Raw genomic sequence first — 8,521 nt, forward strand, 5'->3', positions numbered from 1 at the left:
TTATGTTGTTGCGTATAAGCACAAGATTTTTTATGTAAAATCCCATTTAATTCAAGATAGTTTTTGAAATCATTTGACATAAATTCTCCCCCTGAATCAGAGCAAAAGATAGAGATGTTAGTTTTAAATTGATTTTTGACATGGTTATGAAAATTTTTGAAAAATTCAAAAACTTTATATTTATGCTTAAGAAGGTATTGGTTTGATGAGAATGAGACACTACATCCATGATCAACAATTTGAGAAACAGAAAGGAGTTTCAAATTTAATTTAGGAACAAATCTAGTTTTTTGAATGAAATTTTTTGAAAGATTTTTAAAATTCTCAATACTTTTTATATCAAGAGAGGACCCATCGGCAGTAAAAACATGAGTTTTTGTAGTGCAACAATCAGAGAGAAAAGATTCATTTGGGGTCATATGAAAGGAGACTTCGGAATCCAAAAACCAAGAAACCTTACTGGAAGACGGTGAACTAGAGATTGCGGCTCTAAAAAAAGAGAAAGTGTAGGTTTTGAAGAGTGGTTATAGGGCCTCTACAAGTTAGGACAAGGTTATGGTTCCAACGGATGGCACCTTTTTGTCTTCTATTTCTTTGAACATGGGACAATAGGACTTAATATACCCCCATTCTCCATAATTGTGACATATGATCTTTTTGTTGTCACCATAACGAGGTTTCCTGTAATAAGGCTTGGAAAAATGTGGTGGTTTATATATATTGGTGTTGGTACCCAGTCTAGATATGGCCAACACATTATCCTTAATTTATTTAGAGTTGGACATGGATCTCAACTCATGCAAAGGAAGAAATTTTTCCGTATGAATAATATTAACCCGAATTTGTTCAAATTCGAGTCAAAGTCATTTCATAAATTGAAATAATTGCTCCTCAAGTATTTGTTTCTTTCTTTGAAGAGCATCATTTGGGGTTTCTCATATTGGCTCTAACTTAGCCATTTGGTTCAAAAACCTCTTAAGGGCACTATGATATTATCTAACGTCTTGTCATTTTGCTTACAATTATGGATCCAGTCCCTTAGATCTCATTTGTGAGCGGCATCTTTATTAGTATAAGTTTGTCTAACAAACTCCCAAGCTTCGTTCGCCCTCTCAAATTCAAGAATATTGAAGAGTGCATACTTCCCATAAAAAAGGACAGTCCCTATATATATATAGTTACGAGCTCCTATTCTAATCTTAATTCAAACAAACAGCCGAATTAGTTAGACATTAAAATATAACTTTGGTGTAGATGTTCATATCGAATTAGTGAGTGAAGTGTATGATGCATTTTCAATTGTATTTGATTGCAAGGATGGCTTTAGGATTGTTTGTTTAGTGCAAATCATGTTTCTCTAACAACAATGTAGATGTGGAAAGCCCTCTTTTTTATAGTTACATTCTGGTGCAATCTGCACCTTACATTTTTATTTGTATTTAAAATAGCTTTGAATATTTAATTATTTGTCAAATAGGTTCTATGCTAAAAAGCCCTTTTTTTATAGTTACATTCTGGTACAATCTGCACCTTACATTTTTATTTTTATTTAAAATAGCTTTGAATATTTAAATTATTTGTCAAATAGGTTCTATGCTATGTAACATGGACACTTCCGGAAGGCCAACACACCCATGTGTCAGGTGCAGTTGGACACAGCTTCCGCAGTGTCAGGTGCAGTCAACTGCACCGGGATTCATTTCTGTCCAAAACTAGACTTAGTTAACCCTAACCAAGTCCAGTTTTGTCCATAGTATATACATAAATACATATACACACATATACACGATATATATGTATGTATGTATACCTGCACCCAAGTTTTTTAAAACTGCCATGTCGCACCCTTCACACCTGCATCTGCACCACCCTTATTTGACATAGGTTCTTTGCTAAATGAACCGTGATAAATCTATTTGTGGGGTTAGATTTACTTAATAATGCATGAGTATTGAGATAGTACTCATTGATACCAAATTTATGGTGCACATATACTGATACAAGAATAGAAAATATAAAACATATATGAAAATAGAACACGGAAACAAGTAAAAACATGCATGCAATGTACAAAGCCAATGAAGAAGCGGAAAAAAAAGGAAATTAATAGAAGGAAGAGGAACCAGAATAAGAAAAGAAAGAAGAACAAGTAGGTAGCTGGTGGTCACTGGTAGTTAGAAGGGAGGGGGGAGGGGTTTAGCCTTTGTCAACTGGCATGCAGCCATTTGTCAGTAACTGAGAGAGAGAGAGAGAGAGAGAGAGAGAGAGAGAGAGAGAGAGAGAGAGAGAGAGAGAGAGAGAGAGGAACAACCTGTTCTCATCTTCTTGATTTTTTGTGAATCAACTGTGAAAGTATCTCCAACAAGATACTACGAACAATATTACAATATTCTTGGAAATAAATGCGTATACAAACACCCAACAAGAACACTTGAAACACTTGTGCACACAATGCACAACACAAACTCACAAATGCACAAATACGAACCCAAAAGTCATAAGTTCCACTAACACGAGCTTGCGCTATAATCCCAAAGCCTTAAAAAATACAATGGAGGAGTGCCCTTTATATAGGGCTTTGAGAGAACCTTGGAGGGGCTCCCACATAGTCGTTGGAGGGGCCCAACGACTAGTGGTGGGCCCCCCAAGGTACAAGGTACAAAGGGTACAAAAAAAGAAAAAGAGAAAAAAGGAGAAAAATAAAAAGGGAAAAAATACAATACATATTCAAGACTACCCCTACGGCTAAATAATAGAAATATATATTTTATATATATAATCAGTAGATACATATACACATATATTAATATATGTATATGTATTACCTTATATATATAAAATATATATATATATATATATATATATATAACATTACATGATTTGATTACATAATTTAACATCAACCCCTGTGGGATATGATATATATGATTTGTTTAGTTAAAAACATGCTTTAGATCATCCTATTGTGTTGTATAAACTGAATTTTTGTGGGCTATGAATTCAATGGCCATTATGTGCCAAATTTTCATGATTAACAAAATCACACATTTGTATCTAAATTGCTCAGTCCAAAGGATGTCCCTTAATAAATGAACCATGCTGAACGCATCTGTTGAGTTAGATTCATCAAATAAATCTCGCATCTATGAGATTTAGCTAAAGAGTATGGTACTATAGAGCGTAGCCAATGTTTTTTCCATATATATATATATGAAAACAGAAACCTACAAAATGAGCACAGTGCTAAATGAAACATGCTATTGGATTTTCGGTATTTTTTTGAAATTCTGACCGTACAGATGTGATATATGTGCTTGTTTTTATCGGAATCACTTCTTGGAGCATTTGATTCTGATGCATGGTTAGGTTTTTATAAGGTTTCAAAAATCAACGGCCTACAATTTTCATAATTTTTTGAAGCTCCAAATACCATTTTTTCCATTCAAAATACATTATCCAAGTGTCGATTTCTAGTAAATCAATCATGCTGAACACATCTATAGGGTTGTAATTTTGAGAAAAAAACACTGGAAGTCCAATAGAATGTTTCATTTAGCACTATGCCCATTTTCCTATATATATATATATATATATAGTAATGAGCCGGTGTTAAACCCATTGGTGCTAAAGTGTGTGCTAAATGGGTTTTTCAGGCTTTTTTCATTTTATTTTTAAATTCTAATTATACAGATGTGATCTATTTACTTGATTTTATAGGGATCAACTCTTAAAGCCTTTGATTCCAACACGAGTGTATTTTTATAAAGTTCGAAAAATCAACAGTCCAAAATCTTTGTAAAATTTTGAGGCTCCAAACATCATTTTTTTCATCGAAAACACATGATCGAGGTGCAAATTCTTAGTAAATCGACCATGCCCAACACATTTATCGGGCCAGAACCGCATAAAAAGCACTGCAAAAACCCATTTAGCATGCGGTTTAGCACGGACCCATTTTCGTATATATATATATATATATAAGCAAGGTTTTTTAAGGCTTTAAAATCAACGGCTTAGATTCTTCACAAGTATTCATGCATCTAAAAATTGTATTTTTTTATTGAAAATACATGATCCAACAGTCAGATTCCTAGCAAATGAACCATGCCAAACATGTCTGCATGGTTGGATTTGCAAAAAGTGCTGGTAATTCTCAGTTTGCACAGTAGTAATGTTGTTGTATGATATGTGAAGTGCTTGCTAAACTTAAATCTCTCATCTTTGCTTCACAGTTTTGGGCAATGTGTTTTTATTATGCATTTTTCGTGTGGTTTTCTGTTCTAATCTCCTGCATGATCTTTTTCTATTTTAATGAATATGAGGCCTAATGAGTGAGTTATTTGAGTATATGCTTGATTTTAAGTGCATTGGTTTGATGATGAAGGCTTGAAAGGTTGAGCTGCTTTTACTATAACCATCTATAACAGGAACTTTTATGTTTCTCCATGTTAGTCTGCTCTCTCTGACTAAAGCTAAGTCCGGTTACTTATTAGAATTGTAGCAGTTTTTCGTCCCTAATGATACTGTGCAACTTTGCTTTTGGATGTGTTGCTTTGTAATGACTATTTTGATTGTTAATGGACCAGATACGAACTACAAGCTATACAAGAATCCAAACTCGAGTCAATGGGGCTTGAGAAGGGGAGTTCAAGAAATGAAGCAGTGTGTGAAGTGGAAATGATGGAAACAAGTAACAAACATGCATCAAATTAATCAAAGGATGTTTGTTGATAATGTGCTTCTCTTGGTTGTGGAAATCATCAAGCATTTTGGCCTGGATAAATATTTGACATTGCAATATGGAATAACCAAAGAAAGCCACATTGATTATGGTTTTGAGGATCGTCTTGCATCAAGCACTTGCCCCAAGTTGGCCAAATCCAACAAGTGTACATGACTAGTGTGGGGAAGCTGGTATCCAATCTAAATGGTTGAGTTTCATGTAGACATGAGTGAAAATGATGAACTGAACCTCCATTAGGATGAAGTACTGAAGGATTGCTGATAAATCCTTAAGTTTCTGGGGTACCAAACATGTCGCTGCTCTTACTAGTGAACACGGTAGTGATAATGATAGTAGCAAGAGTATCGGCTGCAATTTAGCTGTGTAACCGATGATGAGTGTCCTCATAACCTGGGAAAAGATATGTTGGAACCTGTGTTTTAAGAAGATGTCATGTTATGGTTCATGGCAATGCTTTTGTAGTGTGTGTATAATGGTTGGTGCTACAAATTCTAGCATTGAGATCCAAGTTTCTAATTGGGAATGTTACACGAACCAAGTCTTGACTGTTACCACATCCCTTCTGTTGATACCAAACTACCCTCTTATTTTGAGCAGCATGACATGATGGGTAATTGATTTGGTTGTGTGGTGAGAGTTACCATGTCACTACTCTTGTTATGATGTTGATGATGTTTATCATGTTAGTTGATTATGGTGGTAGTGGTGGTTGTAATGTTGAGCACCTGAATGAATTAGGTGATGCAGCGATTCCAGGTTCTCCATGGCAAACTGTTATCAATTGTATATCATAACTAGTCAATCCAACGCCTGCAGATGTGCTAAATTTTCAGGTACAAACATTACTCTTGATTGTGTAAACCGTTATCTGTTCTGCTCTATGGACCAGGCTTGTGCACTGTCATGGGTCTTTTTTTTCATGAGTGGTCTAAAATTGGCTTCATCCATGGAACAAATTTCATCGTGTTCTGTGATAGAGGATATTTGTTTTTTCAATTCTCAGGTCATTTTATACTGCCAATTCAAGCACCCCTTGAAAGTGATACACAACCTTTTCCATTTTTGGGGACTACTACTCAACTGGTCAACATTGCTGAGCTGCTTTTAGTGTGCGTGGAAAAGCAGCATGAGCTGCTTAGTCTTTCTAGATGGAAATCAACTCCACAGCAATAACTTCCCACCTAGGATATTGTTCATCTGTTTGATTTCAAGTCGTATTCAGGGATCCTACTCTAGGGCAAAGTGTGTCAAAAATAATTAGGTGAACCTAATGTTAAATAAACAATATATCATTCACCGTCAATTTCTCAGCCAATGAAAGTATTGCTGAGATTTTAGAGACTTCTAATTTTTTCATGTTTTATCACAAGAACTTGAGAAATATAAACAAATGCAAAAGCTAAACAAAAATAATTGTAAATATAAAAGGATGCAACAGAAAAAATTTAAGCATTAATAAAATATGTTGTACAAATGATAAAGCATTGAACTACAGTCACAAATTAGCTTTTTATTGTAATAAATAATAAAATTTTCCAATTTATAAATAGTAAATATTCTTGGCCTATAACTTCTGGCATTAATGGGTAAATAGCATAATAAATTCAATTTCAAGTGAATCATGATATATTCAATCTTAATCAAGACCTTGTCAGAATTATTGCTGACTTCCAGCTTTAATATTATAGCAATGCTGTGGGAAAAAAACGGAGAAATGTGTCAATGTGCTATGGACCATGTCCCTGTGAAAGATTGCCAGTATTCGTCTCTTTTCTTGTAGGTATATTTTGTAGCTTTGTAAGATTTGAAGCTTGAAAAGTGCTTACAAACAGCAGTATACAACAGGATTGAGTACTAAGTTGCTGTTTCATAAAGAATCTTTCATCATTGATAAGAGAAACGGTTCATGATCTGGGTGTTAACTCTTCTACTTGTGGGGTTTCAAGTTTCAACCTCCATTTTCCATGTAGGGCTAACTGGCTTAAGAAAGGGTTGGTGATATGCAACATGGAACTACCCATGTTGCTGGGCCCAGCTTGACTGGTTCAATCTCTTGTGGAAGACTACTTGATTGACATAGTGAGCACCCACTCCACTGATAACCCCACTAGAAAAGAATGTCACTAGTGCCATTTCGTTTTTGTTGTGAAACTTTCAACTTTGTTCCTTGGGACTATTTAGTGCAATGCTTTGGTTACGGAGAGAGAGAGAGAGAGAGAGAGAGAGAGAGAGAGAGAGAGAGAGAGAGAGAGAGAGGGCTTAGCTACCACTGCTTTCTACATGCAGTGTTTAACATTCATCTGCACGTGGTAGTGCATTGAAAGCACTGACTGCAGAACCAGGTCCGGGATGGATGGATGATCTTAACAGACTTTCTTTATTCTGCAGTGCTGCATGCTAAAGTCTTCAATTTGCTTGTAGGTGAGCAGGGGCGTAGCTAGGATTCATGTGAGGGGGGAGGGGGGGGTGGTGTGGCAAACAGGGGTGTAGCAAAAAAAAAAAAAATTTGGTGTGATAGTCTGGGGTTCGGGAGCAGCGCCCTCAATTTTTTTTTTTGAGATAAAATAAAAAATGACTACAATTATTAATAAAAATCTATTTCATATGGACAAATCAAACTATTTGCTGCAGTCAGGGCTGGGCTAGGACTGGGCTACAAAAATGGATAAAAATCTATTTCATATGGAATCAGGGCTGGGCTAGGACTGGGCTTTAAAAAAAAAAAATTAACTGGGCCGGGAGGCAGGACTAGGCTATAGCCTAGTTCTGCCCCCCCCCCCCCCAGCTCCGCCTATGTAGGTGAGGCTCCTGTAACATCTTTCCTTTTTTTTTGGTGGTGGTGGTGGTGGTGGGGGGGTTGAGAGAGAGACCAATAAAATGACAAGACTGGAGGGCAGAACTAGTTCTGTCCTTAATGAAGAGAGGTGGTTGGGCTGTCTTAATAAGGAAGAAAGAAATCATCCTCTTGATTGAAATCTATACCTTAAGGGGCCAGCTCCTTATAAATAAAATCCAAAGCATGACAGCACCATGCTTTATACTCTACCAGACAATCTTGGATATCAATGGCACTGTTTGAGTGATAATTAGTGGTCTAATTATGGTTGAGGTTTTATTAATTGGTCAGTTAAATTTTGTGGGGCATCTATCAAATCGTCCCACACACAGACACTCACGCACAAATTTTCTGGTTGCTGTCTGGAATGTAAACGGGTCAGATTCGTGTCTGTATAGTCAGAAATAAGGGATTCAGAGTCGGATCAGACTCAGATGCATAGAGTCTATATCGAGCCTAGGATTAGACTATATACCCTAATGTATCCACCACATACATATAATTTGGTCAGATCTTGTTGGACTTTAAGCCATAATTCGGACTCAGATTCAAGAATGATACCACCAAACCCGTCTGATTATCATTTGGATCTGAATTTGCATACCAAATCTGACTAAACAGATTTGGATTCGACCGGATATCCAACAATAATCTGAACCGTTCATGTATTGATCAAACAGCAGATTTTGACGGTGGTGGGCCTGGGTGACTGTGTCAGCTGGCCTGGTGAGAAGTTGCTGAGTGCTTCGTCCCAGGTTTGACTACCACCGGGTGTGCAGATGCCTTTAACTGGTGGCTCCATAAGGGCTTGGGTGTCAGTGACCTCACCTGGGGTTTACCTCACAAAAGGGTCAGCCCAGAAGTAACCCGGTTTCGCGATGGTTCCTCATCAAAAAAGTGATGGAACAATAAATCAAAGAACTCACTGTTGTTGATGAGGT

At 36.5% G+C, this 8,521-nt stretch overlaps 1 long non-coding RNA gene across 1 annotated transcript in view; it reads left to right on the forward strand.

Moving 5' to 3' along the window:
* The window catches only part of LOC149842858 (uncharacterized), a 49,515-nt gene extending 44,680 nt beyond the window's left edge, over positions 1–4,835 (forward strand). Inside the window, exon 4 of the long non-coding RNA XR_016431095.1 lies at positions 4,587–4,835. This is a non-coding gene — a long non-coding RNA (uncharacterized LOC149842858). The remainder of the gene's footprint in view (positions 1–4,586) is intronic.
* The last annotated feature ends 3,686 nt before the right edge of the window (positions 4,836–8,521 follow it).

Source organism: Nuphar pumila, chromosome 3, assembly GCF_984573655.1.
Source record: "Nuphar pumila chromosome 3, dmNupPumi1.hap1.1, whole genome shotgun sequence".
Taxonomy (NCBI): domain Eukaryota; kingdom Viridiplantae; phylum Streptophyta; class Magnoliopsida; order Nymphaeales; family Nymphaeaceae; genus Nuphar; species Nuphar pumila.